Below are 19,309 nucleotides of genomic sequence, written 5' to 3'. Positions count from 1 at the left end.
GTGGAAAGTTGAGTAGAAGCAGGCGCGAGCTTCTGCGCATCCCGGGAGTCCTGGGAAGGGTGGCCGCAGAGCTGACAAGAGCAGGCAAGGTCCTCCAGCAAGGGCTGAAACAGAGCTCCCAGCTCCTCCCATGACCCAGCACGTGCAAGGCTCTCAAGGTGGCCGTGAACGTCAGCCGGCTCCCACGCCAAGCCCGTGGGGCAGCTCTGAGAAGGACCGACGTCTCCCAGAAAGTGAGTGCATTTTGCAGACTGGGGTGTCCCAGGAATTCTGACTCTCTGTCTGTATGTAGCCTTCTCTCAACTTGATATTTGTGTAGCATAGTATTTTCTACTCACTAAATGCTTTTTCCTTCAAATCAACTTGATTGAGGTATGATCTTAATTCAGTAAAATGCACCGACTTCAAAGTGTACATTGTGATGAGTTCTGACAAGTTTGTACGCTCAGGTATAACCACCAGAAAAGTCAAGATAGAGATCACGGGCTGCACCCCAGAAAATTCCCTTGCAGAGCTTCTCACTCAGTCCTTCCACCCCAGCTCCAGGCAACTGCTGATCTGCTTTCTGTCACTATAGATTAGATCTGTCTTTTCTGGAATTTCATATAAATGAAATCATACAGGGCACACTCTTTGCTGTGTCAGGCTATTTTTTCACAGCATAGCATTTCTGAGACTGATCCGTGCCACTGTGTACAGCGTGTTCTTGTTTTTGTGGCTGACTAGCATTTTGTTGTGTCACTAGACCTCCATCTGTTGACCTGTTCACCTGTGGATGAAATTAGGGTTGTTTCCACTTTGGGGCTGTTATGAATTAAGCTCCTCTGAACATTTGTCTACACATCTTTCTGTGGACATATGTTTTCATTTCTCTTGGATAAATATTAGGAATAGGATTTCTGGGTGGATCCCTTGAAGCGTATCTCTAGAAGCAACTGCCACAGTGCTTTCCACAGTGGTTGCGGAGTTTTGCTTTCCCACCAGCGGTGTATGAGTTCCATCGCTTTACATCCTTGCCAACACTGGCTGTGGACTTGGTGTGTCTCTTTAATTTTGGACATTCTAATGGGTGTGCGGTGGTTTCTTTTGTGCTTTTCACTTGCATTTCTCTATAACTAATGACTTTAAGCGTCTTCTCATGTGCCAACTGGCCATTCTTGTATTAAGTGTCTCTTCAAATTTTTTGATCATTGTTTATTGAGTTGTTTCTTATTATTAAGTTTTAAGAGTTCTTAAATATTCTGAAACAAGGACTTTGTTGTTTGTATTGCCAATACATATATATGACTATATGACCAGTGCCCTGAAGAGACTATCATTTCCCCATTAAATTGCCTTGGCATCTTTGTCAAAAATCAATTGTCTGGGGCTTCCCTGGTGGCGCAGTGGTTGAGAGTCCGCCTGCCGATGCAGGGGACGCGGGTTAGTGCCCCGGTCCAGGAAGATCCCACATGCCGCGGAGTGGCTGGGCCCGTGAGCCATGGCCGCTGAGCCTGCATGTCCGGAGCCTGTGCTCCGCAACGGGAGAGGCCACAACAGTGAGAGGCCCGCGTACTGCAAAAATTAAAAAAAATTTTTAAAAAATCAATTGTCTGTGTATGTGTGGGTCTATTTCTGAATTCTATTCTGTTTCTTCCATCTGTATATCTGTTCATACACCAGTACCACATTATCTTGATTTCTATAGCTTTATGTTAAGTCTTGAAATTAAGTAGTACCATCAGCCCTCTGTATCCATGGGTCCCACATCCTCTGATTCAACAAACTGCAGATTGAAAATATTCTTTAAAAAAAAACAAAACTCCAGAATGTTCCCAAAAGCAAAACTTGAATTTGCTATGCACAGGCAACTACTTACATAGCATTTGCATTGTGTTAGGTATTATAAGTAATATAGAGAAGAGTTAAAGTGTATGGGAGGATGTGCATGGATTATAGGCAAATATTATACCATTTTGTAAAAGGGACTTGGGCATCCATGGGTTTCGGTGTCCATGGGGTGTCCTGGAACCAATCCCCCAAGGATACCAAGGGACAACTGTGTAAGTCCTCCAACTTTGCTCTTTTATTTCAAAACTATTTTAGCTATTACAGATCTTTTGCACTGCTATATAAATTTTAGAATCAGCTTGTCAATTTATATATTTTTAAAACCTGCTGGAATTTTTATTGAGAGTGCCTTTATTCTGTAGATCAATTTGGAAAGAACTGATATGAAAACAATATCTTCCAATGCAGGAACATAATATTTCACTCCATTTATTCAGGTGTCCTTCATTTCTCTCTGAAACATTGTATAGTTTTCACTGTTCGGGTGTTGTGTCTATTTTGCTAAATCTGTCCCTAAAGCATTTTGAGGTTTTTATGCTCCTGTAAATGGTACTGTTTATTGTCATTTCAATTGCTAACTTCTCCCTGCTAGTTTAATAAATTGTTTTAACGTGACTTTCTGCTAAAATTAGTCCTTGTTTTTTGTGTTTTTTTTTAGTCATCAGCGAAAGCACTGGTCTCTGGCAGTACTCGGGAAACTACCAGAAGAAATTCATGAAAAGCGTGTATGGTTGGAAATGCTATCTAAGAAACGGCTTCCCCTAAGAACAAGGGCTCAGACAGAAGCTAGCCAAGATCACAGGTGACCCTGCAGGGTAAGTTAACCAACCTAGAGATACGAATTCAGTTAGTCTGACCCTGGGAAGAGGAATTAAGGGTTTCTGAAAGTGGTTCACAAGCTTGGGGGAAGAGGGAAGAAAGAAGTCCTTCCTCTGAGCAACTCAGAATCCCCTGGGCAGTTTCTCAGAATCGCCGGAGATTCTGACATGGATCCTCAGACAGGTATCCTCCCTCCAGTCCCTCTGATAACCGCTGTGACCTCAGGCCAAGTCACCGATGGGAGGACAGCGTATGTCTCTGCGTGGGGAGGTGGAAAACAGTCCTGAGTGACGCGGGGTCATTTGGAATATGGGTACTTCTCATGAGGCCCTGAAGAAGAGCCCTTTGGAACCTGCAGTTCCTGCTACAATGCTGTTGTTCTGCGGTTTAAGACTGGTTCCGATGGGAATGCTTCAATCCTCATTAAAATGGAAATGCCCCTAAGTCAGTCACTACCCAACAGTTAACACATGAACCAACAAGTAATTTTTGAAAGAACCGTTACCTGGGAAATGGTCTGTAGTGCCCTGTAGGTAGGGCTTGGGGACTTTTGACGAGAGGGGAATTGCAGAAGAGGGGAAGGAGGAAACCTCTGGAGGTGCATGCGCTATGGATGGAGTTCAGAATATGCCCAGTTAGGGAAAAGAGCAAAGAAAGACCAGTTGGGCAACTGCAAACGCACTGCCTTCTTTCCACTTGTAGAGCTCAGGGAGCTAACAGCCACTGCCTGTTAGCTGGGCCTGTGGGGCTGGACCCCCACTAGTTAAAGAAACAGGAATATTCAGGCAGATTGTCCAAAGATTCCTCTACATCCGTGTAACAGACTCCTGTCCATCCTTCTAAGCTCATCTCTGTAGCACCTCCTCTGAGAAAGCCGTACTCACTCACCGACATTAGCAGCTACTTCTCTTTCTGCTCACACACATCTTTATTTATAACCCAATTGTTTTACGCTCTAGAATAAATCATAACTACTTTGTTTAAAAGTCTCTCCCCCACTAGTCTGGGACAAGTTGCTTCAACGACCAATTGTTATCTCCACCTCAGACTTTACCCCTGAGTTCCACTCCCCTAACCTCCAAGTGCCTTTTCTGGCATCACCATCCGGGTCCATCAGAGGGACATCAAACTCAGAGTATCCAAGGCTCAACTCACACATCGCTTCTTCTTGTAGCGTGTGCTCTCTCCTGGTGAATAGCTTCTCTGTTTCTCTTCGGGCAGAGCCAGACGTGGATACTCATCCTGGACTCCCACCACCTGGTCCTTCTCCACGCCCACGTCACTCTATGTTTTTACTTCCTCCATATCTCGAGAGCCTCCTCATGTTCGTCCATTCTCACTGTCATCACCCTAGACCAAGCCTGCAGCATCCTCTCCCCTGCTCTCTTGCAAGGACCTGTTTCTGATCTCCCCACATGTATTCCAGCCTGCCTTGAACTGAACTCATTTTCCTCACCACAGCCAGCGTGATCGCTGGAAACAGCATTTTTGTTTACTGAAATGGCAGGCAACATTCGTTGTCCAAAACATGCAATACTATTAATTAACCTACACGCCTTACCTGAATCTCAACAGTTGGTTCAGGATCCAGTGATCACTCAGTGCCTGTGCGTGCCATGTCTTCTTGGCCTCCAGTCTGGAGCTGTTTCCCGTTCTTCCTTTGTGGTTTATGACCTTGACAATCTTGAAGAACACAGTTATCTAGTAGCATGATTCTCAGTTTGGGTTTGTCTGATGTTCTCTCGTGTTTAAATTCAAGTTGCAAATAATTTGGGAAGAATATCACAGAAGTGATATTGTGTCCTTCTCAGCGTACCGTATTAGGAGGTACATGATATTCACATCTCATTACTGGTGGTGTTAACTTTGAGCCCTTGGTCAAGATGGTGTCTGCGTCGTAAAGTTACCCTTTATTGGAGGGATGGGGAGAAGAGACATTGTGAATCTATGTAAGTATAATGTTTCTCATCATCGTTTTACCTGCCAATTTTATCACCAATTGATGATTCTTGCATGCAGTAATTATTACCGTGGTGTTTTTCAAATGGTGATTCTCTATGTCCATTATCCTTTTTACATTTATTAATTGGAATTCTGCTGCAAGAATAGCTTATCTTCTTGTTCATTTATTTGTCTGATTGTTGATTATCACTGTGGCCTGGTGGGTATTTATTTTATTCTATGATATAATCTATTGCTATCATTATATATTCTGTTGCTCAAATGGTCCCAGATTTTGGACTTGACCCTTTTCATTGCCCTAAAAGTAAAAAGGATGCATCTGTCACTAGGCCTTTGGACATGCTGTTCTCTCAGCCTGGAATAATCTTCTAACCTCCCCCTGTCACCCCTGTTCCATCCCCAACTTCTTTGCACAGTAAATCCCTTTAAAGCCTGGAGATTTCAGCTCCAGGGTCCCATCTTCAGGGAAGCCTTTCCTGAGCCTCCCAGAAGTGGGTAGGGCTCCTATTATAAGCTCTCACAACACTGTTTACTTTTTCTTCGTGGCACTTAACATATTTCAAAGCAAACCTTCTCGAGAGAACATTTCTAAGGGCAGGGACTGTATCTGTTTTAGCCTAACACATTACTAAGCATTCGGGAAATTGTTCAGATTGAATTAATCAGTGAACGAACTTAATACTGGAAAATAAATGGGTTGAGGTCTTGCTGAAATGCCATACTGATGATTCATTTTTATCCTATGAGGTTTTCCCCAACACGTCTCATAGACTCAGATAATCTATGATCGAGAGGCAGCTTGTCACAATGCAGATTCCTTTATAAAAATTAATCATTGAAGTCTGACTCAGTGACTCGGGTCTAAAGATTATCCTTCGGATGGTCTCAGTTCCATGCAGGTTGTCTTATTTTGTCCTTTGTTTTTGGCAAAGGTAAAAATATACTTGCATCCCTCTCTCCTGTATGACCTGTCATAACTCTGTGGTGTCTTATAAGGAATTACTTAAACTTTTTTTTTTTTCTTTCGGTACGCGGGCCTCTCACTGTTGTGGCCTCTCCCGTTGCGGAGCACAGGCTCCGGACGCGCAGGCTCAGCGGCCATGGCTCACGGGCCCAGCCGCTCCGCGGCATGTGGGATCCTCCCGGACCGGGGCACGAACCCGTGTCCCCTGCATCGGCAGGCGGACTCTCAACCACTGCGCCACCAGGGAAGCCCTACTTAAACTTTTGACACTGAATACTGCGGGGGGAAATGTGTAGTTGTGCGCAAAGAACTCTGCAAAATCCATTGTTCTCTGAGCCCTGGTTGTCTGTAGTAAGTTTTCTTCATTCAGCACATAGCAGGTGACACATTTATAAGTCAGATGTTAAAGCTTATACCAAACCCTTAGAATCAATTCCACACTCTGTTCAAATCAGATCCTCACTGACCAGATTTCACTTCCAATTTGGAAACTTGGAGTGCCAAGGTTTTCTGACATTTGAAGACAGACGCAGGGGCTGCAAGAGCAGACCTGCAATCAGGCAGTTTGAGAATGATCTCCCTGGGTAGCATTCTGGTTTATTTTCACAGGCTGGTTGCTTAGAGTCTCAGGTGGATGTGAAGATTCTAGAGAAAATTCTCTTTTTAATCATCTACCAGTTTTAAGAAAGGAAAATAATGGATATTAATAGGAAGAAGATCAATTTCTCTGGGCAAATTCCTGAGATAAAAAAGGTTTCTCTCTAACTTCTCTCTATATGCTTAATTTGGAATGTTACCTGTCCATAAACAACCACATGTGTCCGGAATTATGAAGGGTCTGAGATTCACCCCACTGGCAGGCTAAAAAGTTAGCCTGCCACAGTTCCATTAATGCTGCCAGGAGAGGTAAGATTCCTGGGTCAGAGACAAAGGACAGTCTATTACCCACAGCAGTAGCAGTAACTAGTGTATCAGAATGTTTGCACCGAAGTGTCAATTCCCACACGGTGATGACAGCTACACACCCAGTGGGTTGCATTACCGGAGGGGAGCCTGGAGCTTAAGGAGCCTGACTCATATTATAATGGGCATGAAGCATGCCTGCTTTGCTGGGAAGCAAGACATTGTCTCTATCATACTGGAGAGTAAGTGTACTTGCCTCTGCTTCAGAGAAAGATACTATCTCTGCCTTCCAAGGGGGTAGGCAAACCCGATCTTTGCTCTGGGGGAAGCATTATCTCTAGCTTGCAAACTATTTGCTACACAAACATCCTTGACAGGGTAGTTGGAAGGAAAGGCAGATCAGTGCGTTGATCACAAGGTGTGCAGAAACACAAGAGAACTGTGGAGAATTTATTCCAGTGGCGTATTTTCCCCTTCTCCTCTTACCGAAGTCGCAGCGTCCGTGTATACCTGAATGTTCCTATCTTTTTCTGGTGACTCCTATTCACATGCACCAATACTCACTTGTTCTCTGCTCCAGAATCCTTAGGACATTTATCTATTGTGGTGGAGCAACCCGAACTCAGATACATCCTTAGGCAAGTGCCAATTGGTGGAAATGCCTAGGAGTGAAGTCGCCTTGGGGGTGTGGGTAGGGGCCCCCGCCACTCCTGACTTCTCCTGTCCATTGAAACTACTGATAATGTGTTATCACATGCCTGGAACATGGGAAACACTCCATTAGACGTAAGCTACTGTATCAGCTGAAATACACTGGGCTTTTGCTGCAGTAACAAATTATCTCCAAACATCAAAGTGTGTGTTTTTTTCTTTATCATGCCACTTGTTCATTGCATGTGGCCTGGAGGCCCTGGTCTCCACTGTCCTCACTCCAGGACAAGGCTGATGGGACAGCCGTTATCTGGACCATTGCTGGTCCCTGTGGCAGAGGAAAAGAACTGCCTGGAGAAACTAGGGCAGGCAATTAAATGTTCTGGCCCAGAAGACACACGCATCATTTCAGTTCACAGCTCACTGGCCGGATCTGGTGACATAGCCTCACGGGGCGGGGGGGTCAAGAAGTTCAGTGCTACCGTGTTCCCAGAAGGAGGAGGGACAGAATATTGGGGGAAAGCATAATGATTACCATAGCTTTTATTTATGATGATTAAAAAAGATAATAAATACATATCCGGTGGCAGAGCACACCATAACCACCTAGTCAGCATCCTTTCCATCCCTTAATTTTTGGTAACAGAACCCTGGTTTTGTTCAGGCCTCTCCCCTTCCCCCCATAGTCACAGGGCCTCAAGGGGAACGAACAGGATCGATACCCTCAACTCCAGGGCTGGCCCAATTGCTCAAGGGGGGCTCCGCCTCTCTTGCTGGTGACTGATTTAGGAACGAGCACATGTAATTGGAGCCAATGGCCTACAAACAGACTTTAAGTTCCTGGAGGCCTAGGGGAAATTCATTTCTCAGTCTTCTTAAAGAGCTTCCAGGAGTGACTTTTCCTTTCTTTTTGTGGACATTGTCAAGCATAGACGTGACGTCTGCAAACAGCTGCAGCATCTTCCTGCCCCCAGCCTGAGGATGAAGCTTGCAAAAAGAGCCTGCAGGGAAACAGACTTTAAAGTCCCCAGACCGAGCAAATCCTAAAACCCTCTGCGTGACTCCTAATGGAGCCGCGCTCTTTAAGCTAACAGGAAGAGGGTTGTCTATTGCTCTTAGCTGAAAGCAGCCTGACCAATACCATCCACCTGTTAACTGAGGGAAAGAGGGGCGTTGAGGAGTGGGAGAGGGGCAGAGCCAGGATGACTAGCATCACGGCGGGGGGGGATGGGGCAAGAACCCAGCAGCGGCAGCAACCGGAAGGTGGGCACGATGCCTATGGTCCACCACCCAGCCCAGCCACCACGCCCCGAACACCCAGCCGCGGGCCCTGGCAACGTGGGCAGGTTCCTGGCTGGCTCTGTAGCTGCTGTCTTAATCTCTTAGGAAAGATCTATTACACTGTCTGGAAGAAAGCACTATTCTTAAGACCGGTGATTAACCCCAGATTTTGATCTTCAGCACAGATTTCCGGCTGGTTCTCTTTGAGCCCTCTTGAGGGATGTGCCTCTGGGGTTTAGCTGCAATTTCCAGGGCCGGGTCCTGGAAATAAGACAGTCCTGTAACATGACTGCAAGCCTTCTGGGTGTGCCAGCCCAGCTCTTGTACACAGACCGTGTCTGAGCATGGTAGGCGAGACCCTGTGATTTCTATCAGGTCGGGTGATACCTCTGAATGGTTCCAATGCCCTTTCTGTCCTGGCTGAGCAAGGCTATTGGCTTTAATTTTCTGGAGTTGGGTTTCGTGAAGCCTCTTCTGACATCATCTTCTCCAAGGCAGATCAGGTTAGAGTCAGAGGCACATCTTCGATTCACACCCATACCAGGAAAAGGCCCTGTAGGCCTCTGACTGCGTGGCTAGTCTTTTAGTTCCTGGGTTGTTCCAGTTCAAGGCGAAGGGGAGAACTACTTATTTTTTATCCTGTCACATGAAATAGAACCCTGGTTCAGAGTTCGGCAAGATTTGATAAGGAGGATAAAAGGGCTGTTTTTAATAAACAGGGGTGGAATGGGAAAAAAAAAAATCTCCTCTCTGCAGTGGCTACGTGATAGGACAAAAACACGAAGACTCCAGCTCCCTCAAAAGGAATATCGTCTCTGCGACGATTGATATGAGGCTGTTTGCTGTCTCGCCAGGAATGGAACTGGAGGCAAAGGGCTTAAATTAAGGCGTAGGGCTCTGGGTGAGAGTGCGATTGTAAGGGGTTCAAGAAACTTTCCAAAAAGCACAGATGGTGCTGCGTGCTGGTAGGTCCACCGCCACGGGAGCGTGGGGAGTGGCCCAGCCCGGGCTCACTGCGAAGGGGCCAGACTAGCTCTCGTCCGGCTGGTGGAGGTGGGACCTGGCGCTAGGCCATGAGGCAGAAGGTAGGGATGGTATTTTCAAGGTCACTTAGGTGGTTTTGTGCTGGCAGAAAAATGAAACTAATAACTCGTGTGTAATACCCTGGAAATGCGAATAGACTGTCTCCCTGGGGTTTTCTGTCTTTCTTTCTTCACTGGCTAATTTCTACGCCTCTGTCATGAGTTTAGCCCCTGCGGCCCCCTGGCAGCTCTGTTCCGGTGTCTCTCACAAAGGCACCATTCCTGAGCCCAGCCCCTGGTATGTCTAGAAGTCGGAGGTTGTGGAGATCAGCTTTGAGGGGCTCCCTGAGGGGCTCAGCTGATGACAGGGGGCAGAGTATGATCTTAACAACTCTGGGGATCCTGGCGTTACTGAGGAAGGAAACCCAGGGCAAAGCGAATTTCCTTCCAGTCAGGACAGTGGGGGTCAGCCCTCAAGGGCTTTACAGTCTATTGGGAAAGGCACCATATAACTATAACTTGGACATCTTCAGACCTCACCTGTCAGTGACTACCAATAATAACTGTTTCCTTTGTTATCTCAAATGCAAAGATGCCGGCCTATAGCTTTCTGCCGAGGGTCCGGCACAGGGCCCGAGGAGCTGAAAGATTTGTTGCAACAAACAAGCGAAACGCTTGTGATGATGCGTGGAGGGGCCATCCTAGTATCCAGACTGCTGACATTGACAACGTCCAGAGTGGTTCTCGTGCAAATAATTAACTGAGAGAACGATGGGTGAAGTTTCCATGTACAATAACTAAGAACAACAGTCACTGTTTACTAACCACTTACCATGTTCGAGGGATTATCCTAAATTTTATTTTTCTCACTGGAATTTCCGGGTCACATAGTATGAGCATTTTTTTTAAGTTGAGATGTAGCTGATTTACAGTGTTGTATTAGTTTTGGGTGTACAGCAAAGTGATTCAGTTATATATATATTTTTTCAGATTATTTTCCATTATAGGTCATTCAAAGCTATTGAATATAGTTCCCTATTCTATATAGTGAATCCTTGTTGCTTATCTACTTTATGTACAGTAGTTCGTATCTTTAATCCCATACTCCTAATTTATCCCCCCTCCTTTCCCTCTGGTAACCGTTAAGTTTGCTTTCTATGTTTGTGAGTCTGTTTATCTTTTGTATATAGATTCATTTGTATTTTTTTTAGATTCTACATATAAGTGATTTCATATAATATTTGTCTTTCTCTGTCTGACTTACTTCCCTTAGTATGATCATCTCTAGGTCCATCCATGTTGCTGCCACTGGCATTATTTCATTCCTTTTTATGGCTGAGTAGTATTCCATTGTGTGTGTGCATACATATATGTACACATCTTCTTTATCCATTCCTCTGTTAATGGACACTTACGTTGCTTCCATGCCTTGGCTACTGTAAATAGTGCAGCTATGAACATTGGGTGCATGTATCTTTTCAAATTACAGTTTTTGTCTTTTCTGGATATATACCCAGGAATGGGATTGCAGGATCATATGGTGGCTCTATGTTTAGTTTTTTAAGGAACCTCCATCCTGTTCTCCATAGTGGCTGCACCAATTTACATTCCCACCAACAGTGCAAGAGGGTTCCCCTTTCTCCACACCCTCTCCAGCATTTGTTATTTGTAGACATATTGATGATAAACATTCTGACCAGTGTGATGTGATAACTTGTGGGGATTTTTTAAAGCTTTTTAAAAATTATTTTATTTTTTTTTATTTATTTTTGGCTGTGTTGGGTCTTCATTGCTGTGTGCAGGCCTTCTCTAGTTGCAGCGAGTGGGGGCTGCTCTTCGTTGCGGTGCACAGGCTTCTCATTGCAGTGGCGTCTCTTGTTGTGAAGTACGGGCTCTAGGCAGGCAGGCTTCAGTAGTTGTGGCTCACGGGCTGTGGTGCACAGGCTTAGGTGCTCTGTGGCACGTGGGATCTTCCCGGACCGGGGCTCAAACCTGTGTCCCCTGCATTGGCAGGCAGATTCTTAAGCACTGCACCACCAGGGAAGCCCTAACTTGTGGTTTTGACTTGCATTTTTCTAATAATTAGCAATGCTGAGCATCTTTGAGTGTGCCTGTTGGCCATCTGTATGTTTTCTTTGTGGAGATGTCTATTTAGGTCTTCTACCCATTTTTTGATTGGGTTATTTGATTTTTGATATTGACTTGTATGAGCTGTTTATATATTTTGGATATTAACTTGTCAGTCGCATGCTCTAAATTCTTTTTTTTTTTCTCTCTTTCTTTTTTTTTTTTTCTCTAAATTCTTTATAAAAGTCCTCAGGACAGGAGGACTATTACCCCCAGTTTATCGATAAGGAAACTGAGGAACAGAGAGGTTAAATAACTGGCCCAAAGTAACACAGCTTTGAACCCAAGCAGGCTAGCTCTGCAACCCTCAGAGGATGGAGAAGCAGGTAAATAAACTAGAAAATGGACCACAGCCAACAGGAGGCCGAAAGGAGGAAGTGACAGGTGAAGTAGCGAGTGGGCAGAAATCAGCTACACAAAGAATGAAGATTTACTACCAATTTGCTTAGCCAAAAAAAGTTGGCAGTTCCAAAAGAGACAGCAGCATCAAGGAAGTAACTACATAGCCTCTTTCAGCAGGTCCTTTGAAGGAGATGAGAAACTTCTGCTAAGTTAGTTCTGTCCCACCTATATTTTCAATTTTTATCAGTACCTTCATTTATATACTCCTGTTGGTACCCAACCTACTGCTAATTTTCAAGATATTAAAGAAGGGTTTATTACTTGTAAAATTACACAAAATTGGGAGTGGAGGGTGAAATATGGTCAAAGATTCTTCTCTGTGTTTAGGGGGAAAATTCAACTAACACCCATCTAGGTAGTTTAGGTGGTTGAGACATGGCTAGTGTTATAAATAATATCAAAGAATATTTCAGTCCCCAGGAATTTTCTGAAACCACATTTTTTTGGCCAACCCATCCTGTTGTGTGTGTGTGTTTTCAAAAGCTGAAAGAAGAATCTGGAACCCATTTTAAAGTTTTATTAAAACTCATGCTTGTGACAGTCTGATTTCTTTCAGATTTTGTCCATCTTTCAAATTTAAAATATAATTCTATAATATTCATGGCCAAGTGTATTTCTACTTAGAAGCAAGAGCACAGAGAAATTGTCTTCTAGAATTTCTTTTTCATTATAATTTTGGCTATCTCTGGTCCACCCTATTTGTTTCTCTTTTTAAAAATCTTGTCTAAATACTGTATGATTTCACTCATGTGGAATATAAAAAACAAACAAAATCAGTGGACAAACCAAACAAAAACGAACATGTAGATACAGAGAACAGAGGGGAAGGGGTAAGAGGAAGAGTAAAATAGGTAAAGGGGATCAGCTGTACGGTGATGGATGGAAACTAAATTTCTGGTGGTGAGCACGCTGTAAGGTATATTGAAATTGAAATAGAATATTGGGTGCATGAACCTTATATAATGTTATAAACCAGTGTCACCGCAATAAAATAAAAAAGTCTAACATTTTGTTTTAAAGTTAACAACCCTCCCAAAATCTTATCTCTATCCCCCCGGTCCAAGTTTTTATTCTTCTCATCCGCCCAAATCAGAACGACTTAAGCAATGAAAAAACATAGTAGCAATAATACGTGTTCTTTATTTACACGGCAACCTTCCTTTGCAGCTTCTAAACTTTAGGGAGTAGGGACCTTGCCTTCCGAATAGTTGTGGGCTGGGTCTTGGTTTCTCAGTTAAAGGCGTCTAATATGGATGGAAATACTTGGCAGATCTCTCAAGGTTATAGTTCTATAAGGGCCACCTGTTACTTCTCCTCATTTCATAATCCTGTCTCATTTAGACCCTTCTCCCCACAGGCTTTCCAGACGAGTTGACGGTCAGAGATGAGAAAATACAGCTTCTCATCTGAATTCATTGCCTTGAGCACTTACATCTCCCACTCTAACCCAGGGAAAGTGGTATTTTTATTTCAGCAAAGGTTTGCTTCGTAACATTTGATCTTGGAACGTTCGTGATGGAAGCCGGGTTAGGAAATCCCATGTCACTCCACCTCCTGTTCGTGAAACCTCAGGGCAAGGTCTGGCCACAACCCAGGCCTCCTTCCTCTGCTCTGTGTCACTGATCTCATTTCTTATTACTCCTTGACAGATTCCAGCCAAGAGAACTTCCCGCACACATCTCCATGAATAGACCAGGCAATCCAAGCACTTAGGGGGCACCTACTGTGTGCCAGAGGGAGTCCTGTGTTTTACTCTCCACTTGGCCAATTCCTTGATTAAAAGTCTGGCTCAGAATTTCTTTCCAGAAAATGTTCTCTGCTTAATGACCCCCTTTTCCAGTGTCTCTAAAAATATGTCATCTGGTGAGAGCACAACTCCAGCCCTCTGTAAGATAGCGTTGCCCCAGCTTTTAACCGTTACCCACAGGAAGGGATAAATTGGACGACACAGCAACCTTGTACACACACACACACACACACACACACACACACACACCCCATTCAGAATTATAGTTAACAAAAGTTTTATGAAAACAACACTAACTCTTACTAGGCAGGATGCATGTGTTTAATTCTAATTCTGTTTCATTAAAAAAAAATGCTCATCTCTACCCATAAAACTGATTCCGTGACCAGCAGCTTGAAAACCCCAGAGGCACCCTGGGTATTTAGGAAGCATAGAAGTTAATTAGCGATTCTAAAGGATGAACCTATAATTCAAACAGGAAGTGACTTAAGGGAGAGTGTTCACAAGTATTGTCAGAAAAAGTGAAGCTTGCTCCAAATAAGGGACTTGCTAACAGATGCCACATTTGACTAAATCCTCTGAATTTCTAAGAATTAATTCATTCCTTAAAGCAAACTTTTTTTTTTTTTTTTTGAGCATTCAGTGCAGCCTAGACTTCGGTTTACAAAAATGGATAAGGATCCTGTTGTCCAGGACCTCTTGGTTGCAGAAGGGTGATCCAGGAATCATGGCCAATGTTCTGCTACAACCGAGATGCACCTGGGGTGCTGTGGGGACCCCCCCCCCAATTCAGGAAGGAGTGGGTGGGCTTCCTAGACCTGGTGGCTCTCTGGAGGACGCTGGAAGAGGAGTGACACCGTCTCCTTAGACCAAGAGAGTCCTAGGGGTTTGTGCTCTGAGGTCAGGAGCCCTCTCGAGTCTGCAGGCATTGTGAGTGGTCTCTGTCGCGCCAGCGAAGGACACAGGTGGGAAATGGTCAGAGATGAGCCTCCAGAGGAGGGGAGCAAAGGCGCTTGAATTTTCTCCCGAAACATAAAGGAAATCCACTGAGAGGTTTTAAGAAGGGCACAGGATAACGAGGTTTCTGGCTTTGAAAGATCCCTAAAGGAGCAGCGTGGGTGATGCTGGCCAGAGGCAGGCTGGGGCAGCGGGTCTATCTGGGGGGCCGGTGTCGAAAACCAGAGGAGAAACTGTACGAAGGGCCTTGGCTGGGGCAACGGCGGTGGGAATGGGTAAGCGGGGAGGCCTCTGTGAGGCATCAAGGACACCGTAGCGGGTAGCTTGAAGCAGGTCCTGTCTCGGATGTGCGTCTGGGCCATCCGCTCAGATCGAGGGTGCAGGCGGGGAGACAAAGTCTGGGGAAAGGGTTCAATGATGGACACACCGACTTTGGAGTGCCCAAGCCGATCCAATAGCCACTTGGATTTGGAGATTGGGGAGCGGTCTAGCCTGGTGTTAGATGAAGCCACACAGCAAAGCTGGGACCAGCAGAGGATTGGGAATGAGGCTCTGGGAAGGCCCCCAATTCAGGGTTATTGCTGACTTGCTGAGGATCAGCTGGGTCTGGTGAGCCTGGGATCCGTGCAAATCGCCCTTGTCTTTGCTTCCACCTGCCTTTCCTAGCTTCGATGCTGCCAGAGTTCTCTCAGGGAGCTAGGAGGAGGGAAGCGTCTTTACTGCGTTTATTCAACAGTCCCTCGTTCAGGAGGCTTCTGGAGATGGCATGGCTCCAACAAAGGCAGGACGAAGGTAAGGGTGACTCTGTACTTAGGCATTAACAAACTGTAATGGGCTGGTTCTGAAATATCTGCTGGGTCAGGGTTCCAAATTGCTGATACATTCTCCAATATCCATTTCACACACTGCAGTGTTGTCCTGATCGTATTGTCCTGATCGTATGTCCTGAGCTAAGAGGGCCGTTTTGTTACTGGATTTTCAGTCCTTCCAGCTTTGAATCTCAGCCTTTCAGTGTGCGTCAGTCCACACACAGGCCAGCCTACGGGGAGGGTACAGGGATAAGTAGGGAGGAGGGAAGGCTGACGCTCAAATTCTGTGCCAGGACCTTCGGGGCAGTGGCGCTCCCTGTTTGTTATGGGTTGAGCTGCGTCCCCAGGCCCTGCCGCACCCCCCCCCCCGACCCCCCAAGTTCATCTGTTGAAGCACTAACTCCTAGTACCTCCGAATGTGCCTGTATTTGGAGAGAGGGTCTGTAAAGAGGTAACTGAGTTAAAATGAGGGCTTATGGGTAGGCTGTCATCCAGTGTGACTGGTGTCTTTAAAAGAGAACATTAGACACAGACACATAGGAGAGTCCAGGCCAAGACAGAGAAGGCAGCCACCCACGAGGCAAGGAGAGAGAGGCCTTGGAAGAAACCAACCCTCCTGACAGACGCCTCCATCTTGGACTTCCAGCCTCCAGATCCGTGAGAAAAGGAGCTTCTGTGGTCTAGGCCGCAGCGTCTGGTAGTTTGTGATGGCGGCCCTAGGAAGCTGACGCGCTCGCCTTTCTCTCCTCCCATAGGGGCTGCCATGCCTAAGCTTGCTGCCTCCTAGCAGGAAAGTAAGTCTTAACACTCAGAGGAAAAGAAGCAGGGATTGGAGGGAGATTAAATGGGAACACCTGCTAGTGAAACAGACAAGTAGCACGGGTGGATTTCGCAAGTTTAGATTTAGCCACTGCTTTGCAGATTACCAAGCACTTCACGCACCTCAGCTGTTTAGTCTGCACAGCTGCCGGGCCTCACCTGGCAGATGTAAAGAATGAGAAAGTGGGGAGGAGCTAGCGCTCTGTGTCGTGACTAGGCTCAGGTGGGCGGGCGATTCTGATCCGCCGAAGGGTGAAGTGTGAGAACCACGGAGAGAGGGGTTGGTCCCCCGTCAAGACGGCCAGGTCGGAGGGTGACGTGACTTTTTCACAGTTGTGAGCCGCGGGGCCAGGACGGTCCCCCTGACAACCAGGACGGTCTCCCTGACGGTCTCTCTGACAACTGCGGCTACAACCTTCGCACACGTCGGACGCTTTTATCCCTGCATCTGCTGGACACTCAGGGCGCCTGCTCGGGGTCTCTAAGGTCAGCGGCGCCCCTCGGGCAACACGAGGGACTGGAGCGCGGGCAGCGCGGGTAGCGCGGGTAGCGCGGCGAGCCCCGGGGCCCCGGAGCCGCCGGGCGCGCGCGCGTGCGCGTCCCCGGGCCGGCGCGTGCGCGTGCCGAGGGGGTGGGTCGCGCCGGCCCCTCCAGCCTGGCTCGCGGTCCGAGCCACTCAGAACGCCCGGGGGCCGACACCCGGGGGCCCTACAACTACTACCCGGCGCCCGCCCGCTGCGCCGGGACTCGCGCGCCCGCACTCGGGGACGGAGGCGCCCGCTCGGCCCTGAGCCGCCTCGCAACTTGTCTGCTCGGGCAGCTGCGGCGCCGGGGCGCCGGACAGACTCTCCCGGTTCCCTCGCCGACAGCCAGCTCGCGCAGGGACCAGCGTGCGCCCTCCGCCACCGTCGTCGCCGCGGGGAGCTGTGCGCCGGCTGCCGGCCGGCAGGTGGGCGAGCCCGCGGGCTAGGTGAGTGCGGGGAGGCGGGGCGCGCGCGTGGACGCGCTCGGCGGGGGACGCGGCCCATCGCGCCTGGGTGTCCTCTCGGCTCCCCCTGGTCCCCCTCCACACTTGCACCCAGGACCTGGCGCAGGGCAGAGGCGGGGGCGGGTAGGCTCACCTGCTGGAAGTGTGTTTACCCGGGCGAAAGAGCGAGTCATGGGCCAGCCACACCCCCCGGCTGGGGGGCAACGCGCCGGCCGACCTTGGGCTCCACCCGGGCTGCGACTGTCTCTGAAGCTCGCCCCAGGCGTCTTCCAAGTCCTAGGACCCGGGGGTTGTGACAGGCCTCCGCCCTCCCCTCCGTCCCTTTAATTCGGGCGGAGGAGGGCTACTGGGAACGAGGACCCAAACTTTGTTTTCACACAGTGAAACTGACTTTCCGGGGCTTTTAAACTGACTTTCCGTGCGCACGCGATTGATGGCGGGTTCCTGGGGACGCCTCCCGGGGGCAGGGCTGGACCGGCCGGCCCGCGAGTGGGGTGGTGACTCCGGGCGCGCAGTGGCCCCGGGGTTCAGGGACAGCTCTGGTCCTCTTGGCCCGAGGTCGGGCCCAGCCCGGGCTTGGCGGCCCGGGACGGTCCCGGCGCAATGGCCCCTGCTCCCGAGGGGTGGCCGCGGGGTTCCCCGCGCTCGGCCGGGCTCCATGTTCCCGACCCACTCCGGCCTGGGGAGCTCCGGCCGGGAGGCCCGGCAGAGGGCGCCCGCTCCTGGTCGTCGCGCGGATCGGCGGAGGGGAGGGGACTCGAGCGAGGCTCCAGGTGAGGAGCGGTGAATCCTCCCGGGAGGGGGACCCGGTCCTCACTCTGTGCAGGGAGTCAGGGAGTGGCCGTGGCGCTGTCGAGAGTCGGGGCTGCCCAGCTGCTGTGGGGCGGGGAGCGGCGATTGTGCCCCCGGAGGCCTGGGGAAAGCTCGGAAAGAAGGTGAGGAGCGTCCCTTGGCGCGGTGGCCGAGGGCGGGCATCGGCCTCGCCGGGCTCCGGCTGGCAGACACTAGGACGCGCCGCGGCGCGCCCTCCTCCGGGGGCCGGAGGAGGGGTCAGTTAGGCTCGGGCTCCGGGCGGTCCTGCCGGGGTCGGCGAGCTGGGAGGGGCGACCGATCCCCGGGCCGCCGCGATGGGGCGCTCCCGTGGGCCCGCGGGGTCCCGGCGCAGCAACAAAGGCGCGGCGCGGCCGCCGCTCCCACCCACTTCCGTCCCCGGCGCGCGCCGTCCGGAGGTACCGGCTGTCTCAGGATTTCCCTCCGCGGAGTTTCGGGAAGTTAGCGGGGCGGCCGGTTAGGCGGGCAGGAGGGGCGGGGGAGGGGCGGCCCGGGGAGCGACACGCGTGTGCGTAGAACCGCGACACTGCCGGCCTGCCCTCCCCACCGCCCGGGCCCCAGGGCCCCCGCGGGCGCACGGTCCCAGTGCCGCGCGCCCAGCCGGACCGCCGGGCCACGCCCCTCCCCGCGGGCTCCCGGAAGGGAGGGGCTTAGTCCTGGGGTGACAGCGGCGGCCCCGGGCGCCCAGAGGGGACCTCCAGAAGGCGGTGGTTGCATTCCTGTGAGTTAGCGGCCCGGCGACTCCAGTCCAGGCCGCAGTCTGGGTCAGGTGCGGGGTTAAGCGCTCCTGGCCTCGGCAGTACAGCTCCGGTGCAGCCTTGACAGTTTGTTGCCATTGGAATTTCCGCCGAAGAGGAGAGGACCGCGGCGAGAAAGGAGAGAGCTCCTGTCCTCCCCGCTCCCCCTCCCCCGAGGTTATGCAAACCCCAGACTTAGGCACGAGTCTATCATTGGAATGGCAGGGGCACCATCTCCCCTGCGCGACAGACATTTCGCGGGAGCTGGACCCAGAGGAGGTGCTGCCCGAGAGAAACCGGGGGCGCTCTGGTCTGGTGTGAAACCTGATCCCTCGGTAATCCGTGGATAGAATTCACGTTTTCTTATCTTATCTGACGCCACTCCCTTCTGAAGTAGGGAAAGGCCTTCTGTTGAGAGAATCTTGTGTCCACTTGGGAAAGCGCTTCACCGTTCGCTTTG

General features: G+C 49.2%; 1 protein-coding gene across 18 annotated transcripts in view; it reads left to right on the top strand.

Moving 5' to 3' along the window:
- SVIL (supervillin) overlaps window positions 1-19,309 on the top strand; it is a 294,440-nt gene that overhangs the window by 41,850 nt on the left and 233,281 nt on the right. For 10 of the 18 annotated variants that reach the window (XM_079915208.1, XM_079915219.1, XM_079915218.1 and 7 more), the window contains exon 1: window positions 16,846-17,263. The gene's annotated coding sequence lies outside the window, so the exon portion shown is untranslated. Of the gene's footprint in view, window positions 1-2,488; window positions 2,633-15,317; window positions 15,458-16,626; window positions 16,780-16,845; window positions 17,264-17,699; window positions 18,055-18,089; window positions 18,217-18,237; window positions 18,511-18,539; window positions 19,185-19,309 lie in introns of those variants that run through there. The other 8 variants (XM_079915216.1, XM_079915221.1, XM_079915222.1 and 5 more) reach the window with 6 other exon arrangements.

This window comes from Stenella coeruleoalba (genome assembly GCF_951394435.1).
Source record: "Stenella coeruleoalba genome assembly, chromosome: 2".
NCBI lineage: Eukaryota > Metazoa > Chordata > Mammalia > Artiodactyla > Delphinidae > Stenella > Stenella coeruleoalba.
Note: the sequence above shows the minus strand (reverse complement) of the source record. Positions and strands in the feature narration are given on the sequence as shown.